A 23,003-nucleotide genomic window follows, 5' to 3' on the forward strand; every position below is an offset into this window, starting at 1 on the left:
TGCCTCTCTGTCTCCATCTCTGTCTCATCTTGTCTGTCTGTCTCTCTTCCCCTCTTCTTCTCTCCCTTCTTCTCTCTTTTTCTTCCTCCGTCCCTCTTTCCTCTGCCTCCCTCTCTCCTTCCCTCTCCTTCTCGCTCTCTATCTCTGTGTGTGTGTGTGTGTCTCTCTCTCTCTTATGTGCATGTCTCTGTTACTGTGTATCTCTATCTCTCCCTGTCTCTATGTCTGTCTCTTCTTCTCTTGCTCCTTCTCTCTTTTTCTTCCTCCCTCTCTCTTTCCTCTGCCTCCCTCCCTCTGTGTGTATGTTACTCTGTCTCCTTGTCTCTCTCTCTCATGTGTATGTCTCTGCTTCTGTGTGTGTCTCTCTTTCTCTCCATATTCCTCCCATATCAGTAATTCTGAACCCCTAGCTGTTAATGTTCAAAACCTATTCCCCATCCCCACCTATCCTCTGCCTGATTCCAATCCACTTTAGGTCTTCACCTACTCCCATTCTTGACCTGCCAACTTTTTTCTATAGAATAATGATTAACAATAATAATTTTTCTGCTAATAATAATGATAACTAAAAATAGCACTTACTATATGCCAGACTCTATACTAAGCACAGTTATTATCTTATTTATCCTCCTAACAACCCTGGAAGGTGGATGTTAATATTATCCTCATTTTACAGATGAGGGAATTGAGGCAAAGATGAAGTGATTTACCCAGTCACACAGCTAGCTAGATGTGAACTCAGTTTATCCTGATGGCAGACCCAGCAGCCTGTCCACTTGCCATTTAGAAGACCTTTTATCTTTTTACCTCTTTCTTTCTCTCTTTTCATCTCCTAGCACTCCTTGAGATCTGATTCTCTCCTGATGATACTGCCCCCTTGGCTACCCTTTCCATTACTGTTTTGTACTTTCATTCATTCCTCTCTCTCCCTTTGCCACCCCAACTTGCTGATTGTGGTGGGGAAATCAGAACAGAATACACTTGTGCTCTCCTTTGTCCTCTACTACCAATATCAACCTACTAACTTATTCCTAGCCCACAACATTCCATATTCCTTCTTCATGTCTTTGTATGGTTATTGTCTACACCTGGGACATTCTTCCTCCTCATCTCTGTCTCTTGGACTCACAGAATTGGGGTTTTGAAGGGACCTCAATAGATATCTAGTCTAATCCACCTATGAAAGGAATTACTTCTATAATAAATTTGACACCTAATTGTCAAACCTTTGTTTGGAGACTTTATATTAGGGAATCCCTCATCTAGGCAGTTCATTCAATTGTTGGAAAATTCTAATTGTTAGGAATTATCCCTCTGACACTGAGGCTAAAATTTTTCTTCTTTCTTCTTTCTTCCTTTCTCCTGTTCCTCCTCCTCCTCCTCCTTTTCCCTCCTTATTTTTCCTCCTTCTCTCCCTTCATCCTCCTCCCCCTCCTTCTCCACCTCCTCTTCTTCCTCCTTCTCCTTCTTTTCTTCCTCTTCCTCCTTCTCCTACTTCTTTCTCCTCCTCCTTCTCCTTCTCTTCTTAATTCTCGGCTTAATAGCCCAAGATTATATTCGTTTTTAGTCTCTATAAGAGGTTTTCTCAGTCTCCCCATTTACTGCAATATTTCCCTCTAAGGCTACCTATATGTATCTTGTATGTATGAATTTATTCACATGTTCTATTGTAAGTTCCTTGAGGATAGGAACTAGTTTTTTGCCTCCCTTTGTATGCTGAGGATCCAATAGAACTTAAAATTTTTCACAGTGCCTGGTACTTCATAGATGTGTATGATCAATTAATTGATAATAATTTTTCAATTTCATACACACTAGTTATACAATATTTTTATTGAAACTTGACTAGTCAGTTATTATCTTTCCTGATATCAATCAGTTGTTCTCATAAACTAACTTCAAGGTGTTTGTATTATCTATCACCAAACAGGATGCATATTTCATCATCAGCCTTTTGGGATAATGGTTAGCCAATGTGTTGATCAGCGCCTATAAATTTTACTTTGTTGTTTTTCCTTACAATGCTGTAATTTATATATTGTTCTCTGGGTTTTGCTCATTTCACTCTGTACTAGTCAATATAATCTCCCAAGTTTTTCTGAAATTATATCTCCTATAATTTTTTATGATGCAATAATATTACATTATTTTCTTATACTGTACTTTGTTCTACCATCTCCAGTTGACAGGTATCCCTTTAGTTTCCAGTTTTGTTGCCACAAAAAGAGCTGCTATGCATTGCTTTTATATATATATGGTCCTTTTAATTTTTCCTTTCAACTCCCTTGGTTCCAATTCTAGTTTGGATGAATTTCATTGTTACTTTTTCTATCTCTATAATACAATCCTGTTGGAAGTTTAAGAGGAAGGATCCTGAATAAATACATTAACTTAAGCAGTATTTTTATTTTTATTATGTTAGTCCAGCCCAATAATGAGCAATTAATATCTCTCCAATTAGTAATATCTGTCTTTATATTGTGTCCTGCAATAGTATTCATGAGATTCATATATATTCAACAATAGCTAGACTTTCAAATATTTTTATAAATTCTTTAGTTTATTTTGAATGGAATTTCCCTTTCTATTTTTTCTCACTGGGGTTATTGGTAACATGAAGGCTGATGATTTGTGTGGGTTTATTTTATATCCTACGACTTTGCTGAAGTTATCATTCTATTTCGGCGGGGAGTTATTCTCTATTGTACCCTAAGCAGATCATCACATCATCTATAAAAAGTGATTATTTTTTTCCTTTTTTGCCTGTTTATTCTCTTCAATTTTTTTTTTGATATAGATAGCATATCTAGACATAGATAAAGTAAAGGATCTTTGTTGTAAAGGATATATTTGCTGTTCCTCTATCTATTTGGGAAGGCCTTAAATTTGTTTCTGTTACATATGCTATTGGCTCTTAATTGTATCTAGATATTGCTTACCATATTAAAGGACAATTCATCTATTCATATTTTTTTTTTGGTTTGGTTTGGTTTGGTTTTAACAAAAATCATTAAATTTTGCTAAATATATTCTTTATTTATAGAAATCATGTCATTTGTTTTTTTGTTATCATTTCAAAAATCAAATATAAATTTCTCTGTATTGCTTTTGAAGCTAAATGGAGCCTCCTCCTACCTTTCTAGGTCTTCTTAATGCCTTACTTCCTTCATGTAGTCTATGATCTAGTGGCTTTACGTTACCTTTTACAAGCTACTCCAATTCTAAACTTCATACTTTTTAACTGGCTGTCTATCGTACTTGTCTGAAATTCTCTCCCATCTTATCTCTTTCTCCTGGATTCCTTGAGTTTTTTCAAGTCTCACTTGAAATCCCACCTTATTCAAGAAGCCTTTCCAGTCTATTCTAATGCCTTCCCTCTGACATTACCTACAATTTACTTTGCAAATATCTTGACTGTACATAGTTATTTGCACATATTTTCCCCTTTAGATTGTAAGTTCTTTGAGAGTGGGAATTGGTTTTTTGTTTGTGTTTGTTTTATCATTTTTGCATCCTAGTGCTTAATACAGAATCTGGTTCATAGTATTAATAAATGTTTGGTGGTTTGTTGACTTAATATAATCTGTTAATTATTTCCCCTATATCAAACCAACCCTGCATTCCTGGCATAAATCCAACTTCTAATTTTCTTGATATGTGGTTATAGCCTTTCTTAAATATTTTATTTAAAATGTTAGTGTTTATAATCATTAGGGATATTGTCTGATTCAATGTGCTTTTTTCTCTATTTTGGGTACCTGTATTTAGATATTTTAGAAGAAATTTGGTAAGAACTTCTTGTAAACTATTTTTGCAAAAATTGTTCTTTGAATGTTTGATACAATTTGCTTGTAAATCAATTTGGCCTGGGGATTTTTCTTCTTTAGGAGTTCATTTGTAATTTTTTTCCCTGAGATTGGATTAAATCTGCTGGGTTTTTTTTTCTCTATTAATCTATGCATTTCACATTTATGTAAATATTCACCCATTTCATTTAGGTAGTCAGTTTTCTTTGGCATAAAATTGAGCAAGATAATTGTAATGAATTTTTAAAATTTCTTCTTCATTTGTTGTGAGTTCTATTCCATTTTCTGACATTGACAATATGATCCTCCTTCTTTAGGGGAGGGGAGAGCAATTAAGGTTAAGTGTCTTGCCCAGGGTCACACAGTAAGTTTCTAAGGTAGGATTTGAATTCAGATCCAAGGCTAGTACTTCATCCACTGTACCACCTAGTTACACTTCTCCTTTATTTTTAATCAAGCTGATTGAAGATCTATCTATTCTATTGTTTCTTTAAAGAAGCAATCTCTAATTTTATTTATCAATTCAATGATTTTTTGTTTTCAATTTTGTTAATATATTCTTTGATTTTTAGAATTTCTATTTTGTGTTTAGTTTTTATTGTTTTTTTTTATTTTGTTGCTCTTTAAGTTTTGTTCTTGTTGCATGCCCATTTCATTGATATGTTCTTTCTAATTTTTATTAAAAGTATTCCAATTTGGAGTCAGAATAAAATAGTTTCAGGCTTGCCCCTGGAAATATTTTTCCTATTCTTTCCTGGCTAAACTCTTTTTCTTGTTCCCAAAGTCCTCAGATATTTCTCTCCATTGCTCTGAACTTTTTCCCAGAATCCACTAGTTTCTCCCCGAGTTTCCCCAAAGTCCCCACTCTGTCTAGAGTCCTTCCCTATATATGCTGAAGTAGTTAAATGAGGGAATTGGGCTGCATTGCTTCCTCTTACTTTGCCATTCTTGCTGATCACTCATATGGAATATTTTAAAATAAATTAGTGAAGTCTATTTCTATTTTTTTAAATGTGCCGTTATAAGCATTTTTAATAGGTAACTCATTATTCTTGGCAGTAAGAGTTTGGCTTTTAAATGTCTGCTAATCATGATGAGAGGCAGCACGAAACAGGATGAAATAGTGTCCTAAATCTAGGATGACCTTTGTTCTAGTACTGTGTTTGATAGGGATGTGGTCCTGGGCAAATCCTTTATTTCCTAGGATTCTAAACAACTCAATGAGACTGCATTCCAAAGAATATGCCAGTCTGAATTTGTAGAGGAAGTTTCTTTTGCTGAATTCCCTAAATCTTTTAAATCACAAATTTGAGCCTTAATCCTAGCCTGCTTACCATGATGGCTTCATGACATTAGTCAATATCTCAATTATGATGAGATTCATTGCTAATGAATAAAGTTTTGATTAAGCACATATGATGTGCAAAGCTCTATGCATAGCGGCAGTGACTGTAAATCTACATTTCAAATAATTTTCTTGATCATTTTAAATTTTTTTTTCTTTCTTATCAGATTTGATTAGATCATTGTTGACTGACCTAAGGCTCACAACAGGAGTAAAAGTGGGTAGAAGTGGGTTGGGTTTTTTTTTTTGCTATTTTCTTGTTTTTCACTTGTGCTCACATTATTACTATTATTAGTATTACCTTCAATCGTCAGTTTCTTTCCAGAAATTTTTAAAAACCATTTTCCATTTTATTATAGTTAATTTAATTAAAATTAGATAGCCTGTTGATCTTCCTAAAGTCATATATAACTTGCAGTCCATACTCTATAATGAAAACAAACAAATGAAGACATCACTTTCAATCTCTCAGTACTATGTAATTCCCATTCTCTTCCTATAATACTTAAAATATCATATGTGATATATGATATTACATGTAGATGAAATGAAGATACCGATGTCAACCTGTATAATAAATATTAATAAAACTTTACTTTTCCTATGTTTTTTAAATTAAAAATAGAAGCTTAAGGCTTTTCTTTCCACACCCCAATGGATCATCTTGCACTTCCATCTCAGTCTTCATCCTTCACTTTAGAGACCATTAGAATATGGGATAAAATATACAGAACTCTACCAAAGACACTCTCATGCATCATCTTGGTGTATATCCTGGCATCTCAAGGACTATATGCCAGTAGTATACAACCTCTAGTAACTCCTACACTAATCTGGAAAGATTCTAAGTATAAGCCTGATGATGGGCTGTATATCTGTTATCTAAGGACTGGCCTTAAGTTCCCATAAGCTCATCATTAGGTTTTCACAGAGTTATGAATTTTTTGGCTATGGAAACTCTCAAAAATTATAGGATAATAGGTTTAGAGTTGAGAGGGGCCTTTGCAGTCTTTGATCCAACTTTTCATCTTACAAATAGCAAAATTAAGGCTAAGAAAGTTGAAGTCGTTAAGCTCAAGGTTATACAGACAGTAGGTATTTAAAGCAGGACTCATTTCTTTCTGGTTTCAAAGTTCAACAATCTTCTTAATAATCTATTAAATTAAAGAGAGTTTGTGTGGGACTAAATGAAAAAGAGTTGAGTTGTAATCACCATCTTAGGAAGAATACCCACGCTAATGAAATCACATATTGATGGAGAACTGAAATAATACGCTTCTGCCTTTGAGGCTTACAATATAATAGGGATCATGAGAAATACTATAGAAGTTTATAGAAGGAGGCACCTCTGTAGATTTAGATGATAAATAAAGTCTTCATAGGAAAAGGAAGATTAACTATAAATGAGGTCATTTGCATTGAAAGTAATTTGTAAGTCTTAAAGTTCTATAGAAAAATGCCAGCTATTGGAGAACTTAATGCTGAACTTTTGAGGTTGAGCTTTATTTGGAGAGATGATTCATGTGAGAAAAAAAAAGCTTTTATTCAATATTACATTGAATAACAATGTATTTAAGGGATGGTGAGTAATCATGTTTGGCTATAACAGAAAGAATAAGAGAAAATTTTAGGAAGATAGATTGGGATTATATTGCAGAAATCCTTGAATGCTATGCAAAGGAGTCTAGACTTTTTTTTTCCTGTAGAAAACAGAGAGCTACTTAATGTTTTTGAGTCAGGGATTTACATGAAGGCTATATTTTGGAAAGATTAACTTTGCAATGGTACACAGGATGACTTAGATATACTGAACATAAGGAATGAGACTAGAAGAAGGGAAATCAAGACTCGTCCAGGAAGAGGAAGGGAAAAAAAACAGCTTTACTGATATAATTAGGCTCATACATCCAAAGCTGTAAGGAACCTTTAAAAATTATCCAGTCCAACTGCCTTGCCGTTTCACAGAAAAGGAAACTGAGACCCAGAGAAGACAAGATTTTGGAAACTTGGTCAGGCTCCATTTGCTCAATCCTTTTTTTGATCATCTATTTATCTCTAGGACCCCTACTGCTATTCTTCCAATATTCTATGTAACTCATCTCTACTTATGTCGCTTGGTCTTAGGCAGGTTTCTTCCTTCTGTTTCCTTTTCCTTTCTAAGTTTTTTTGATCAGATTGTTGAGATTCTAGGCAAATACTTTCTTAACAGTAGTTGTGAGGAGTATTCCAACCCCAGCCAAGAACTATAGTTTAAGTCATGATCCAGAAATCCAAAACTAATTTCTACACACCTATTTAATGAAATAATTGCTTCACAAATTTAGCTTTCCTAGGAAGCACCTGCCTTCCGTTGCCAATAGCTTGGCATCCTAAGCATTTGGCTGGATTGCCTAGGAATACTTACTATTTGGCCATGGTTGAATGACACGAATTAGTAGGGCCTAGACAAGTGAATGGTGACACAGTGAATAGAGTGCTATACCTGAAATCAGAAAAACTCATTTTTGTGAGTTCAAATCTGATTGATCTAAGACACTTACTGTGACTCTGGGCAAGTCACTTCAACCTGTTTATTTCATCTGTAAAATAAGCTGGAAAGGGAAATAGCAAATCACTCCAGTATCTTTGCCAAGAAAAGCCCAATTAGTTGGACCCAGTGGAAACAATTGAACAATAATAACAAAGACCTACAGTCAGTCAACAAGTACTTATTAAGCACTTATCATATGCCAGGTACTCTGTTAAGTGCTGGGGATAAAGAAAGGCAAAACACAGGCTTTGCCCTCAGAGAGTTCACAATCTAATAGGGGAGACAGCATATATATATATATATGACAAGAGATAGATCGATATAGATATAATTTCTATTATACACAAAGTGTATGTAAGGTAATTTCATAAGGAAAGGCCAGGACAGAAGTTCTTCCAAATTCTGTTCTTAATCAAAGGAAAGCCCAAGATCCCAAGGTTAATGGGTTTCCTATTTGTGAAGAGTCTGATTTCCTTCAGATGGTGACTCATTTTGAAAAGGTCAGGCTGCAAACTGAGAGCCATTGTTCACAGGAAGAAAGGTCAGACTTTCCCTTCTTTAACCCTGCTCCCTGGGCACCCAGACAGCAACACACATCAACAAATAATCAGGATGAGCTCTCCTGAGCCTCACCACCAAGCTGGATGGCACATCACACGGTCCTCACGTCATCCAGTAGGCTGTGAGTCAACAGAGAATTCTGTCTTAGCAGGGCTCAGACCTGGCTGTTATGAGAGGGCTTTGGAGGCAGGAGATCCCCTTCCTATGGCAAACAACATAACAATATAAAAGAGCAAACTCAAATTTTAAAAATATGTGACTGTCCTAGTGGCAACTGCAGCAATTAGAATGTGTGTATTATTATTATGAATTGTTGTTCATCCTTCAAAAAGGACCAATGATATCACAACTGACTTGTATTAGGTGAGTAGGTAAGAAGGAGTAAAGAGATAAGAGTTGAGAAGGCTTCTTGGAGAAAGCATTTTGAGAATAATTTTGGAAAAAGCAGGTTACAGGTCCCCAAAGGGGCCATATCTTAGAATTTGAGCATAATTGAGCATTCTCAATATTTGAAGCCAACAATGGCCAACTCAGAATGGATGGGAGAACAGTCAAAGTTACAGGCAAGATACTTAATTTTTATGAACCCCAGTTTCCTTCCTTGTGAATTTGCAGATTGCTATCCCCCAAGCATCAGTTGTAAATTAGTTGTTTGAAACTGTAAGGCCTATTGAACGATTCTGCTCATTGTGGTTAGGGTTAACCAACAAAAGTCTACATACAGCAATAAAGTAGGTCATAGGATCATAGATTTAAAGCTGGAAAAGTCCAACCACCTCATTTTACAAAAGAGAAAATTGATCAATTGAAGCTTGGCCCAATACTGATGCTAGCAAAAGCCTGACCACATTACAGAGCAATGTTTTTTTTTGAGAAAATATGTTCTGACATCTCACTGGGGATACCAAGTACGTACGTCTTCCCACCCACAGACATGTCACCACATATATAGATGGTGGTTGTTACCCTGGTCTGAGGCAAGCACTCCTAAAGGGACTAGTTGGACTGGTAAGTAAAGGAGAAGGGGATATGTAGGGGATAGGTGATATGGAAAGCATGGTTTGGTGGCTGGAAAAGCTGGCTAAGAACACAGGCTAGATAGCTGTGTGCCTTCTATTTCTAGATGGCACAGCGGTTAGACTGCCAGGCTTGGCTTTAGGAAGAAGTGAATTCAAATCTGCATTCTGACATTTACTAACTATGTGACCCAAGCACATCAGTTCTCCATTATCTGCCTCAATTTTCTCAGCTGTAAAATAGGGCAAATAATAGGAGGGTTTAACTCCCAGAGTTATTGAGAAGATCAAATGAGCTAAATAATTGTAAAGCACTTAGCAAAGTTCCTGGCAGAGAGTAAGTATTATATAAATATTTTTATTATTATTTTCAATTATTATTCTTTCTCTCACCGCTACCACTTGCTCCTATTGCTAGGAGACAGACTGTCGTTTCTCTATCTTGGTAACAGAACAGGTTTTTTCTTCCCTCCACTTCCCTGTCTCCTTTCTCTCCTCCCTTTCTTGTCTTCTTGTCACTAGATCAGAACCAGCTTTGATGACTGGCCTTGATGGAGGTAAGAAACAGGTAAGAACCGGAGTGGGAGCTTGAGGGAAAAGGAAGAATGTTGGTCCAAGGCTGCCACGAAGTCTGGCCTGCCAAGAGGAAAGAGATGGGAAATTCCCAGGGGCAGGCAGCTAGAGGAAATTCAGGGCCATTTTTATGTGGCAGTCTGAAGTAAAGAGACTGCTTGCTGTTGTAATCCCTTTGATATTATGACTTGTTGATACTTTATCTATTTGGTTCTTGGGGCCACGAAAGTACTACTTTAAATTGTAACTTATTACAATTTAGTTAGTGACTATCTTTAAAATTATAGCATGTCTTCAGGAAGTAGTAGTGTTGAGGCTAGAAACTGGGAGTGACTGATAAGAATTGTGGGAAAAGTGAGAGTTCTGATAGGATTTACCTATTACTCAGTGTTTAGTTGAGATTGTGAGCCCTCATCAGTGGTCTGGGGTTAGGGGAACTCCCACACTCATTGCCTTGCAAGTGTGGAGAAAGGTGGGACAGAGAGAAAGGAAATCTGGCTCTATTGCTAGTGGCAGCTGGAACACCTCAGAAAAACTTATTCTTGGCACCCCAGGTTAGTTCTCAGAGCATACCATTCTTTGAAAACATTGCTAAAAATTAGTGATCATTAATCACTCTTTTAGATACATTATGGGCTAAATGATCACAATTTACACTTAGCCAAGATTTACAACAAAGAGAATTTTCTTTTTTGCTACAACTGCAGGATAAAATATCCCTTAATCTGACAATCCAATTCTTTTGTGTACAAGATGATGTACAAGAGGAAGATGATAGGTAGAGAGGAGAGGGAGAAAAATTAATAATACTGGTCCCAACATTTGTTGACCTTATATTTGCCAGGAAAGACCTCAGATAAGTATAATTCAATATAGGAAGAGATGGGATAAAGATCCAAAGTGCACTGGAAAAATTGGACAAGGGAGAGAATGGTTTTGGCTGAACACAGGCTGTAAGTGAAGTGATTGAATACTAAAGAAACAAAACAATTCTAAAAATGAAAGAAAGAATAATTCCTACAAGATCAAATGAGATAATAGATATAAAAAATATTTTACAAACCTTACTATATAAATGCTAGCTGCTCTCCAGAAGTGGGGGATAACTATTTCAATTTGGGGAAGCAAGAGGCAGCATGTCTATTAATTTAGACATGTAGAGTATGTGAAGAATAATTTGAAAAATGGTAGTTTGGAATCAGATTATGAGGGTCTTCAAAAACCAGTTTGAGGATTTTGTATTTTATTCCAGATGCAATAGGGAGTTACTGCAGGTTTATTATTATTTTGGCAAATTTGGACAGAGGGGAATTGGTGGATAAGGGAAGAAACTGAGAGAGCAAAGCAGGACCATTTGGAAGGTTAAGTTAGGCAAAAGGTAATGAGGAATTGTACACTTAATACTTTCTACTCTTTTATTGATTTCCCATTTCCTCAATGACTTCTAGTATAGTCTAATCAAAAGACCTGTTTTTGTAGCTGAGATCAGCTGCCCAGAACCTGTGTTCTTGAGTAAATTATATCTCTTTTGATCCTTACAACTGGGAAATAAATGCTAATTTTACAGATAAAGAAACTAAGGCCTTCTTGGTGATCCCATTTGGGAGTTTTCTCAGCAAAAATACTCATTTGACAGATGAGGAAATGAGGCAAACAGAATTAAGTGACTTGCTTAGGATCACATAGCTAATATGAGTCTGAGATCAGATTTGAACTTAATGAGTCTTCCTGATGTCTAATCCAGCACTCTGATACCCCCTAATTGCATAGTAGGTACTTAATAAATGCTTATTTTCTTGCTTTCTTTCCCATCCCCTCCATATGTTGAGCTCTGAACGGCTGGCCTTTCTTGACTGGCCCTAGTTCTAGCTTTCATCATATCAATGTCATCATTCTGACATTAGTCATATAAAGATTGTTATGATGAATCAGTCTTCCTGAGCTTAGCTTAATTTCTCCTGAAAGAATTAGTAAAATAGAGCTTCTGATCCTAAGAAGCTGAAGACTAGATACTGGGCCACAGAGATTTCACTAAGGAACATCCCTGAAGCCCCTAGTTTGTGTTGGTCTCACCTTTAGGTTACAGTATAGGGAAGGACTTGGCTTATTAAAGAAAGAGAAAAATGTGCAAAGGGAGGGGTAGCATTCCAAGTGGGGGGACTGGCCTGGGTAAAGCTTAAGGAGGTAGGAAGAGGAAGCCCTGTCCAATGGAGACAAAAGGCTAATTTGTCCATTTCTGACTTTGTAATCATAGACAAACTATTTCCCTTTATGAAACCTGATTTTTTTCCACTATAAAGCAAAGATCATAATCCTTTCACCAACCTCCTTCACAAGAAAGTACCTTATAAATTTTTTTTGTTGTTTTCTCCAGACTAGTTATCTCAATGACTCAGGAAATTCCCTTTCCCAATGCAGATTTGCAATGATTTGGGCAATTTAATATTGACTTAGAAAGTTCCCTGGGGTAATGAGAGCTTTAGCAATTTGCCCAGAGTCATATGATATATTTATTAGGGGTGGTACTAGAACCCAGATCCTGCTGGCTCTGAAGCTCATGGTCTCCCACTTCACAGTTCTTAATGCTCACCCACGTGCATGTCCATGGTTATGATTACTCTCTCTGCTTCCAGATTCTTCCCTTTCTATCCATTCTGCACATACCTACCACATGAATCTTTCTGAAGCACAATTATGACCATATTCCATTCCTACTCAAACACCTCCCAGAGGATTCCCACTGCCTCTAGAAAATTTTGTGTTTGTTTTGTCCTTGTTCAATCATTTTGACTTTGGCTCTTTGTGATCCCATTTGGTGTTTTCTTGGCAAACATACCAGAGTGGTTTACCATTTCTTTCTCCAACTCATTTTACAGATAAGGAAACTCAGGCAGACAAGATTAAATGACTTGCCCAGGGTCACACAGTCAGTAAGAATCTAAGGCTGGATATAAATGCAGGAATTCCTGACTCTGGATCCAGATAGCTATCTGCTAGCTGCTATTCCTCCAATCTGGAATCTTCTTGCCTCAGTCTCTCCACTTTACTGAAGTAAATTTTACCCATCCTTCAAAATCTCCCTTAAATTTCACCCTCCTTGAAGATTCCTCTGAACATCCCAGCCTATAGTGATCTCTGCTTCCTCTGAACTCCTGATCATGCTCCTTCATTTTTCTATTAGAATATAAGTTCCTTGAACTCCCTATATCTATATTCCTAGGGTTATAATAGTCTCTGGCATTCAGTAAATATTTAAAGGCAGCTGTTATCTAGTCCAGTGAATAGAATGCTAGGCCTGAAGTCAAGAAGACCTGAGTTCAAATGCAGCTTAGATTTAAGTCCCTGGACTTATTATGTCGGTCCCCTCAACTGTAAAATGGAGATAATAATAGCATCTATTAACTAGAGATGTTGTGGAGGTAAAATGAGATAATGTTTGTAAAGCACTTAGCATAGTACCTGACATGTAGAAAGTATTGTATAAATGCTAGCTATTATTAGCATTTAATAAATGCTTTGCCATTCATTTTAGGCACTCAACATGTATGTAACCACACTGGAAAGATTGTGTTCCATTCTGGACATCACATTTTAGGAAGAATATTGATTAGCTAAAGAGTGTCCAGGCAACCAGATGATGAGGGACCTTGAAATCATGTCATATAAGGATCAGGGGTAAGAGATGCTTGGTTTGAAGAAAGAAATGGCTCAGGAGGACACGATAAATATTTTCAAATATTTGAAAAAAGAGGAATTGAATGTGTTCTATTGACCCCAAAAAGTGAAATTAGGAACAATGAGTATATATTTCAGAGGCAGAATTAGATGTCCCATTAAGAGAATTTTCCCTGCCCTTAGAGCTGGATAAAATTGAAATGAAACCCTCCAGAAAATAATAGTTTTGGTTTTGGTTTTTTGTTTTTCTCACCAGAGGTCTTCGAACAAAAGCAAAAGGGCCACCTGTTGGGTATATTGTAGAAAAGACTCTTGTCCTTTTATAGTTGGATTGGTTTGTCTCTGAACTCTGAGGTACCTACCAATTCTGAGATTCCAGTGAGAACTATGCTAGTATGGCATAAGCTAGGGCAGCCCCTAGTTAGTCAATCAATCAATATTCATTAAGCACTTACTATATGTCAGGCATTGTGTTAATAAAGGAAAAAAAATCCCTATTCTCAAAGGTTCACACATTGGGAAGAGACGATAAACAACTATATACCAATGATATAAATATATGTGTGTGTATACATATATATGCTAAATTGAAAATAATCAACAGAGTAAAAGCACTAACATTAAGATAAATTTGGGAAAGACTTCCTATAGAAGGTAGGATTTTAGCTTTGACTTGAAGGAAGTAAGAAGATAGCGATAAATAGGACATGAAAGATAGCCAATAAAAAAAATGCCTTCAATCAGGAACCTTTCAATATGGGCCATGGATAGATTATCCATGAGTGTTGCTTAAGAACACATGTATGTGGGGCAGCTAGATAGTACAGTGGATAGAGCACCAGCCCTGAAGTCAGGAGGACCTGAGTTCAACTGGCTCAGACACTTAATACTTCCTAGCTGTGTGACCCTGGGCAAATCACTTAATCTCAGTTGCCTCTGGGGAGGAGGGGAAGGGGGGAAATATATATATAGATATAGATATATAGATATATACACACACATACACACACAATCCATACAATAGATAAGTTGAAATAGAAAATGTGAGTTCTATATACATACATACATATACACTGAACACTACCTATACATACACATATGCCTATGTGTATATATTTAATATGGCACACATATGTGTACATATATATATATACATGTATTGCATATTGCACATGTATGTATAAATATAGGAATAGCTGCCTCCCAAGTAAGGCTTAGGGAACTCAAAGGCTAAAGAACCAGTAAAACCAGTAAAATATCAACATAGAAGTTACCTCCAAAGACTGTGACGCTTGACTAATCATGGGTTGCCTGTATAAAGTTGGTACCAATTGGACAGTTCTTTTTCTATTCTAAACTCCATGTAGAACTCTTGTGCCTTCGAAATCAAGCAGAACTGTGTCTCCAAGAGAGGAGAAAAACTCTAATCATCATTGCAATAACAATAGCTAGCATTTGTATAGTATCTACTATCTGCTAGGCACAGTGCTAAATGCTATGCAATTATCGTTCCATTGGACTTTCACAACAATTCTAGAAGGTAAGAGTTATTGTTATCCCTTTATAGATGAGAAAACAGAAGTAAACAGAGGTTGTCGCTTGCCCAGAATCACAATTTCTGAGTTAATAATTTCTGAGACTGAATAGATCTGACCTCAAGTCTTCCTGATTCCAGGCTCAGTACTCGGCCCATTGCACCATCTAACAACCCAGAATTCTAAAGTGGAAAAGCATGGAAAGTTGTTCAATATTCATCCCACAGATATTATTGAATACCTAGTATACCACTCATTCAACAATAGGTAAGCATTTATTAAGTGCCATTATTTACCAGGCATAGTGTTAGGTGCCAGAAATATACAGGCAAAAACCAAACTGTCCATGAGCTTAAAAAGCTTACTACCAGCTAGGTAGTGCCGTGCACAGAGTGCAGGATTCGGAGTCAGAAGGACCTGAGTTCAAAATGCCGTGTGAGTCTAGGCAAGTAATGTGACCCTAGTCTGTAAAATGAGCTGGACATGGAAATGGCAAACCACTCCATTATTTTTGCCAAGAAAATCCCATATGGGATCATGACAAATCAGACATGATTGAAGAATAATTATCTATTAGGCAAATGCCAGAAATACAAAGAAAAAAAAATTAAACAGTCCTTGCCTTAAATAGGTTACTTTTTACTAGTGGGAGACCACATGTACACAGAGGAATAGATACAGATTGTATACAAAGTAATTTGAGGGAAGAAAGGTAGCGGTGCTCCCAAATGTGGGGTTAGAATAATTATAATGTGGGAGTTGGCACTTGAGCTGAGTCTTGAAAAATTTAGAAAGTATAAGAGGTGGAGGGAAGGATGGAGTGCATTCCAGACATCAGAGAGCTATGCAAAAACATGGAAGTGGGGTGATGGGATGTTGTGTATGGGGAATAGCAATGACTGCATAGTGGAATATGTTATGTCTGAAAGTAGTTAAAATATTCCACACGGAAGATGCCATTCTAGAGAAAACTGGGAGTAACTGAGATGAATAATACCTAGTCCTTGATTAACTATGGTGATAACACATGGGACGCTGATGTAAGGGAATGTGTTGCAACTTCCACAGCACAAATATTACAAGCCCCAATTCAGGAATGGGACAAAGAATACTAAATTAGACTTAATAGGGATATTAGAGATGATGTAGTCTCATTTTACAGAGAAAATAATTGATGCTGGGAGGGATGTAATCACTTGCCAAGCTGTGAAACTAGAAGTTATCTTCTAGCTACTATTAGACCTTCCAAACTAGACTCCCAGAGGTCTCATCCTGGGGCATGAAGGAGCTAAACAACCCAGTTTAAAATTCCCGTCTTTGGGCCACATTCTTTTGGTTAGTGAGAGCCACTTTATGCAGCTGACCCAAACCAACCAGGAACTCTGATTTCAGCTCTGATTCCACATACATAGTATTACTTCCCCCACTCCTCCCCCCTCTATCTTGTGCTCTGGGATAAATGCAAAGAACATGTCAATGGAATATCCTATAATCCCCCAATTTTTCTATGATTTCTCACACCAAAACATCTTCCTCTGGCCACCACTACCCTACATGTATCTTCTTCCTATGAAAATACAAGCCCTTTGAGGGGCTTAGACTATTTTAACTTTTTGTCTCCCTGGTATTTAGGAGAGAATTTGGCACCTAATAAGTACTCAAACTTTTGCTTTTAATCTATGCATTTGTTAATTTATGCCTAATTCTCTTTTGGTATCATAATGAAAAACAATTAGAGGTGGGAACAGAGATCCTGAGTTCAAATGCTGACTTGGCAACTTATGAGTTGTATGGAGCCTTAAGCAAGTCAAGACTCTCTCTGGGCCACAGTTTCTTCCTTTATAAAAGGAGAGAGTTGGAGTAGATCTAGTTCCTAAGATCTCTTCTATCTCTAAATCTTATGAATGTCTATTCCCCTATGCCTTAATCTCTTGCTGCTGCTTTTCCTACTTACATGACCCTTCCTCATACTTAGAGAGAGTCATTACTATTTCTAAGCCTTCAAGAATAGCACTTGACCAAACATGTGACTTCTGTATTTAGTTGTCCACTCCAGCCCAGAGGTGGCCACTTAGATGAAAAAGGTCAGCTTGCAACTGGAGGAAGGAAATAGGGACTTGCCTACTAGGGACAGGAAGGGCCCCGCTAGTGAAGACTGACCCCTTCCCTCCCTTTTCATTCCCCCTCCCCATCACTGCTGGGAATTTCCCACTTTCTGGGCACTTCCTGAGGGGCCTTCTTAATCTTGGTCCTGTAAGGGCAGTGGAGCTGTGAGGGGATTTTTACACAGCCCAGGAATTTGGAATGTCTCCCAATGCTTTCCTTTTTCAGATTCATTTATTCTCTCTTGCCCACTTCCTTCCCCCACCTCCTGCTAATATAACCCAGGTGGAGTATCTCCTCACTGTTGTGATGACAAAGAAAGAGGAAGCTGTCTGAGTTTTCTCAAAGCAAGACAGTTTGGAGACTATCCCCCCCATCTTCCTTCCACTGGTTTGTGACTCAGCAGCTGGGGACAAAAGCCAGGCTTGGCAGCTGCGAAAGCTATGGGTTCGAAAACAATGGGACCACAATTCACAGCTTTATGGGAGAGGGAGGCAGGCAGGCAGAGCAAGGCAGGACTGGGAGGCTGGAGCCAGATGTAGTTTTCACTAGTCCATCTCAAAGAATTTGAGAACACATTCCCCAGCCCCTTCACAATGAGCCATCTCCAGTTTTGCCTCATTCTGTTTGATATTTTCTTTTATCCCCTCCTCCATGTAGGCCTTTAGAGGGTGATGTGGGGGGAGAAGAACTTTAATTAGCCAGCTGGTCCTCAGGAAGCCCAGTCAAGAGGGAAGAATGCTCTGCTGTGGAGTTGGGTGGGTGGGTCTGGAGCCTGTGGGCTGCAGATGGCCTGGGGCCCAGACGCTGGTCACTCCTTGTTAATTGAGACTGCCTTCCTATATCTGGGAAGTCTTTCCTTCCAGATGTTTTCTAACAGGTCTCCCCACCTGCTACTTACCAGAAATAAATATCATTGATTCTGTGCTTTGGAAAGAACTTTTGAAGCTATACTCAAACAAGAGCCCCCTGTAGAACATGGTTAGCAAGGGTGACATCCAGTGAGGGAGAGTTTCACTCAGGTAGCTGGATGTATCCAGTATAGCAGGTCCTAACAGTTATGTGACAAGAGAGATCAGTGGAGAACACGCCCAATAGCAATGCTGTATCCTTTCACTGAACAGTAAAAGTAAATACAATGCAGGGTTTTGTGAGTTATGGTTTATGAATAGGTGTGAATTCACATGTGAGTAAAGGGGTTATCCAACTAAATCCTAGCTGTAATTTCCAGATTTGCTCTTTTTCCTTGTAGAGTAATGTTTGTGAAAAGCATGGAGACCCTCAGGAGTTAACAAGTCAACAAGCTCTTATTAAGCTTTTATTAGCATGTGCCTGACATGTGTTAAGTTCTGGGAATATACATGTAAGCAGAAAGAAATGTTCCCTGTCCTTAAGAAGTTTATATTTTAATAGGGAAAGTTAATGCACTAGGAATTGGGAGAGGAAAAGGTACTCAAGCTGGGATGTGCAAGAGTCAGGAGTCAAATTTAAGAGGAATGAAAACTTGGCTATCTTGCCTTTCAGCAAATTAAAAAAATAAAGGAAGGAAGGGGAAAAGAAAGAAAGAGAAAGAGAGAAAGAAAGAAAGAAGAGAGAAAGAAAGAAAGAAAGAAAGAAAGAAAGAAAGAAAGAAAAAGAAAGAAAGAAAAAAAGAAGAAAGAAAGAAAGAAAGAAAGAAAGAAAGAAAGAAAGAAAGAAAGAAAGAAGGAAGGAAGAAGGAAGGAAGGAAGGAGGAAGGAAGGAAGAAAGAAAGAAAGAAAGAAGAAAGAAAGAAAGAAAGAAGAAAGAAAGAAAGAAAGAAAGAAGGAAGGAAGGAAGGAAGGAGGAAGAAGAAAGAAGAAAGAAAGAAAAAAAGAAGAAAGAAAGAAAGAAGAAAGAAAGAAAGAAGAAAGAAGGAAGGAAGGAGGGAGGAGGAAGGAAGGAAGGAAGGAAGGAAGAAAGAAAGAAAGAAGGAAGAAGGAAGAAGGAAGAAAGAAAGAAAGAAAGAAGGAAGAAAGAAAGAAAGAAAGAAAGAAAGAAAGAAAGAAGGAAGGAAGGAGGAAGGAAGGAAAGAAAGAAGGAAGAAGGAAGGAAGAAGGAAGAAGGAAGGAAGGAAGAAGGAAGGAAGGAAGGAGGAAGGAAGGAAGGAAGAAAGAAAGAAAGAAAGAAAGAAAGAAAGGAAGGAAGGAGGAAGGAAGGAAGGAAGGAAGGAGGAAGGAAGGAAGGAGAAGAAGAAAGAAGAAAGAAAGAAAGAAAGAAAGAAAGAAAAAAGGAAGGAAGAAGGAAGAAGAAAGAAAGAAGGAAGAAAGAAGGAAGAAAGAAAGAAAGAAAGAAAGAAAGAAAGAAAGAAAGAAAGAAAGAAGAAGAAAGAAAGAAAGAAAGAAAGAAAAAAGAAGGAAGAAGGAAGGAAGAAAGAAAGAAAGAAGAAAGAAAGAAAGAAGGAAGGAAGGAAGAAAGAAGGAAGAAAGAAGAAAGAAGGAAGAAAGAAGGAAGAAAGAAAGAAGGAAGAAGGAAGAAGAAAGAAAGAAAGAAAGAAAGAAAGAAAGAAGAAAGAGAAAGAGAAAGAAAGAAAGAAAGAAAGAAAGAAAGAAAGAAGGAAGGAAGGAAGGAAGGAAGAAGGAAGGAAGGAAGGAAGGAAGGAAGGAAGAAGGAGGAAGAAGGAAGAAAGGAAGAAAAAGAGGGAGGGAGGAAGAGAAGAAGAGAGAGGGAGGGAGGGAGGAAGGAAGGAAAGAAGGAAGAAAGAGAGAAAGAGAGAGAGAGAAAGAAAGAAAGAGAGAGAGAGGAAGTAAGAGAGAAAGAGAGAAGAGGGAAAGGGAGGGAGAAAAGAAAGTTAAGAACATGGTTCTTAGACTTGAGAAGTATTTGATGGGAGAGGGAAACATGAGAGAACGTCCTCTACCAGGTAATCTTTTTAAATTGGTTACTTTCATACATCGCTTCTATGCTCACAAAACCTTCAGTGGCCTCAGCTTTGCCAAAAGCAGAAGCCAGTCATTATCCTTCAAAAATTCTTCACAATTTTGCCCAGAGTTGTCCATGTCACTGGAGTCCATTAACAACAAACCTTTTGACCCTTGTCTCTTGATCAAATACATCAGTTTGACAATCAAAGTCAAATATATAATCAAATAAAAGCTTGGCTCTAACCTACCTTTCCAAACATGTCCCACTACACAAATGTTTGACTCCAACCAATCCAGTGTAAATGCCTATATGTAATAAAACTGAAAATGTTAAAACATAACATTTTTTTCTAAAGTCCTTTACAGACTCCTGGAAAGGAAAAAAGAGGGAAAAGTTCTTGATTAAATTTAGAAATTTAACTCTAATCTCTTTTCACTTGTTTGCCTCACTACTTACCTAAAATGATGCTGCTAGGGTCTACCCTTCTATTTTAAGAAAGTAATAAAAAATCAATGGAAATTCAATTCTTGGGCGGGCCAGCAGGAAAAAGGATAATAACTTGGTTATTCAATAAAGTCTAGAATGTTAACCCAGATTGTGTTTTCAGATACTGTTTCCTTGTTTAATATTTCTATGTTACCCAAAATTGTCTTGGGGCAGAGCATCATGTTTAGAGGCTATGGGTGATTATAACCATTTAGGGAAAGCTCTCCAGACTAGAAATGATCCATGTTAAATAAAATTATTTCTGGCAAACTTGAGTCTAAATTGTAGAGTATGATATCAGTACTGATGACTTCTCCATCACCTATCTTCTCACTATCTATCCAACAATGTAAAATGGTTATCGCTACCTCTACTCCAAAAGAATATTCATGCTCTTCTAGCTGCCTGGAATAACGTTCTTTTTTGCTTTCTATTTAATCAAAAAGATACTCATCTGTTGGTCCAGTTCAAAGCCTACTTATTTTTCCAAGAATCTAGAAGATCTTCTAGCCTACAAAGATATCTCTCTCCTTGAATTTCTTATAGCACTATTGACCAAGACCAAGTTGGAAAATTAAGAGTTTCAAGGAAACTGGAGAGCCCTCCCACCCCTCACATTCTCTAATGCTCTGACTCAAAATTACTTAGTCTTGATTACTTAATTACTTAATTAATTTCCTTATTTTACAAGTGAATAAATTGAAGTTCAGGGAGGTTATTACTTAATTACATATTACTTTTTATTCCTATTTAGGAAGCAGATAGAGCACCAAGCTTGGAGTCAGGAAGACTCATCTTCCTTAGTTTGAATCTGACCTCAGATACTTTGTGACCCTGGGCAAGTCACTTCACTCTGTTCACTTCAGTTTTCTCATCTTCAAATGAGTCGGAGAAGAAAATGGCAAACTATTCCAGTATCTTTATCAAGAAAACCCCAAAGGGATTCATGAAGAGTCAGACACAAATAAAAAGACTAATTGACAACAATTACTATTAAACAATGTATTTGGAAGCAGAAGATCTTGATCTCAATCTGGGTCTATGGGTTCTTTAAACCATTCCCTTGCCTTTGCTGGCCCTTAGTTTCCTCATTTTGTAAAAAGAGGTTTGAACAAGACGGCCTCTGAAGTCTCTTTCAGATTTAAAATGCAACTTCATCCATATCATCCACAGGATTTGGCACAATTTTGAGCACTAAACACATTTAAGCACTAAATAAAAACAGATAATGCTTGCTCATACATCCACAGGAAAGATGGAAACAGAAAGTTATGTTCAGGAACTACTGAATTCTGAGCTATCTCTAAAAGTACATAAGGGAGATTCCTGAATGTGGCAAAAACAAGTCATATTTCAGAAAAATTTCTTGGAAAAATTAAATTTTGAAAACAGGAAGGACCTCATTATGAAGAATGGAAGTGGAGAAGTTCTAGGTATGGGGAATGGTCAATGTGAAGGTTCACTAATAGGAATTGTTCAACTTGCTATGAAAACTTCACTAAATGTCAGTTTCTGTTCCTTTCCTCTAAATAAAGTCACTGGCATTTATTGACTCACCTCTATCATTTGTTTCTTATCCATCTGTCATTCTTTCCTCCATCATCTTTGGCAACTCATTGGTTAATTAACAAATAAATAAATGGAAAACAAACAAAAAAAAAAACCCTTCAAATAAATGTATGTACAGGAGGCGGAGGAGGGAACAGTGAGCTAGTTAGTTTGGGGGTTAAAGAGTGTTAGTTACCATTTCTGTCCTCAAAGAATTTATGCTCTAAAGTGGGCTCCTATTGGCTACAACCAGGTCCATGATATTCAAGGACTAATCATCATTTTTCATTTGAGGGTTCAAGAATCCTCAAATCCTCTGCATCTCCCCTGATCTGGTCAGAATAAGTAATATCATATGATTTAGCAAAGCATTTACTTTAAAAGAATGCAAGATTAACAATAAATTCAGGATTCTCAATCTCCATTTCCCAAAGCACATTACACATATCTGGGAAGGAGAAGAAATGGGGAAACTGGTCCCACCTCCTGCCTAGGTAACCTGAGCTGGGCTTATCCTACTACATCCTAGACATGGTAGGAGCTGAGACAGGTCAGTCTCAGAAGGATGCTCAGGGAGTGTTTGCAACCAGGAAGATATAATTTTAATCTAAGGATGTCCAGGCCTGTGTCCAGATCTATGCTCTTTACAAATATGTCATGGGCCAGAACTCTGAACTTGAAACAAAGGATTCTTACAAGGTACTAAATCAGTGGAATTGATAGAGACAATAGTTGTCTAATTTAACATGGTTCAGTATGATTGATTTAATCCTACAAGGAGATGTTATGAGCCATAACCTGAAACAAGGTACTAAGTGGAATTGAGACAATGGTTAAATCCAGTTTAGCATTGATTTAATCCTACAATAAATAATGGTTTCCTAGTGATATAATGATTGGTTTGTACTCAATGTGGAGCATATAAGCTAGAAACTCCAGCCA

The 23,003-nt window shown here is 37.2% G+C and overlaps 1 long non-coding RNA gene across 1 annotated transcript in view; it reads left to right on the forward strand.

The window, feature by feature from the left end:
* The window catches only part of LOC127559369 (uncharacterized), a 79,533-nt gene extending 57,317 nt beyond the window's left edge, over nt 1–22,216 (forward strand). Inside the window, exons 2-3 of the long non-coding RNA XR_007953116.1 lie at nt 9,781–9,826; nt 21,268–22,216. This is a non-coding gene — a long non-coding RNA (uncharacterized LOC127559369). The remainder of the gene's footprint in view (nt 1–9,780; nt 9,827–21,267) is intronic.
* The last annotated feature ends 787 nt before the right edge of the window (nt 22,217–23,003 follow it).

Source organism: Antechinus flavipes, chromosome 4, assembly GCF_016432865.1.
Source record: "Antechinus flavipes isolate AdamAnt ecotype Samford, QLD, Australia chromosome 4, AdamAnt_v2, whole genome shotgun sequence".
NCBI classification, from domain to species: domain Eukaryota; kingdom Metazoa; phylum Chordata; class Mammalia; order Dasyuromorphia; family Dasyuridae; genus Antechinus; species Antechinus flavipes.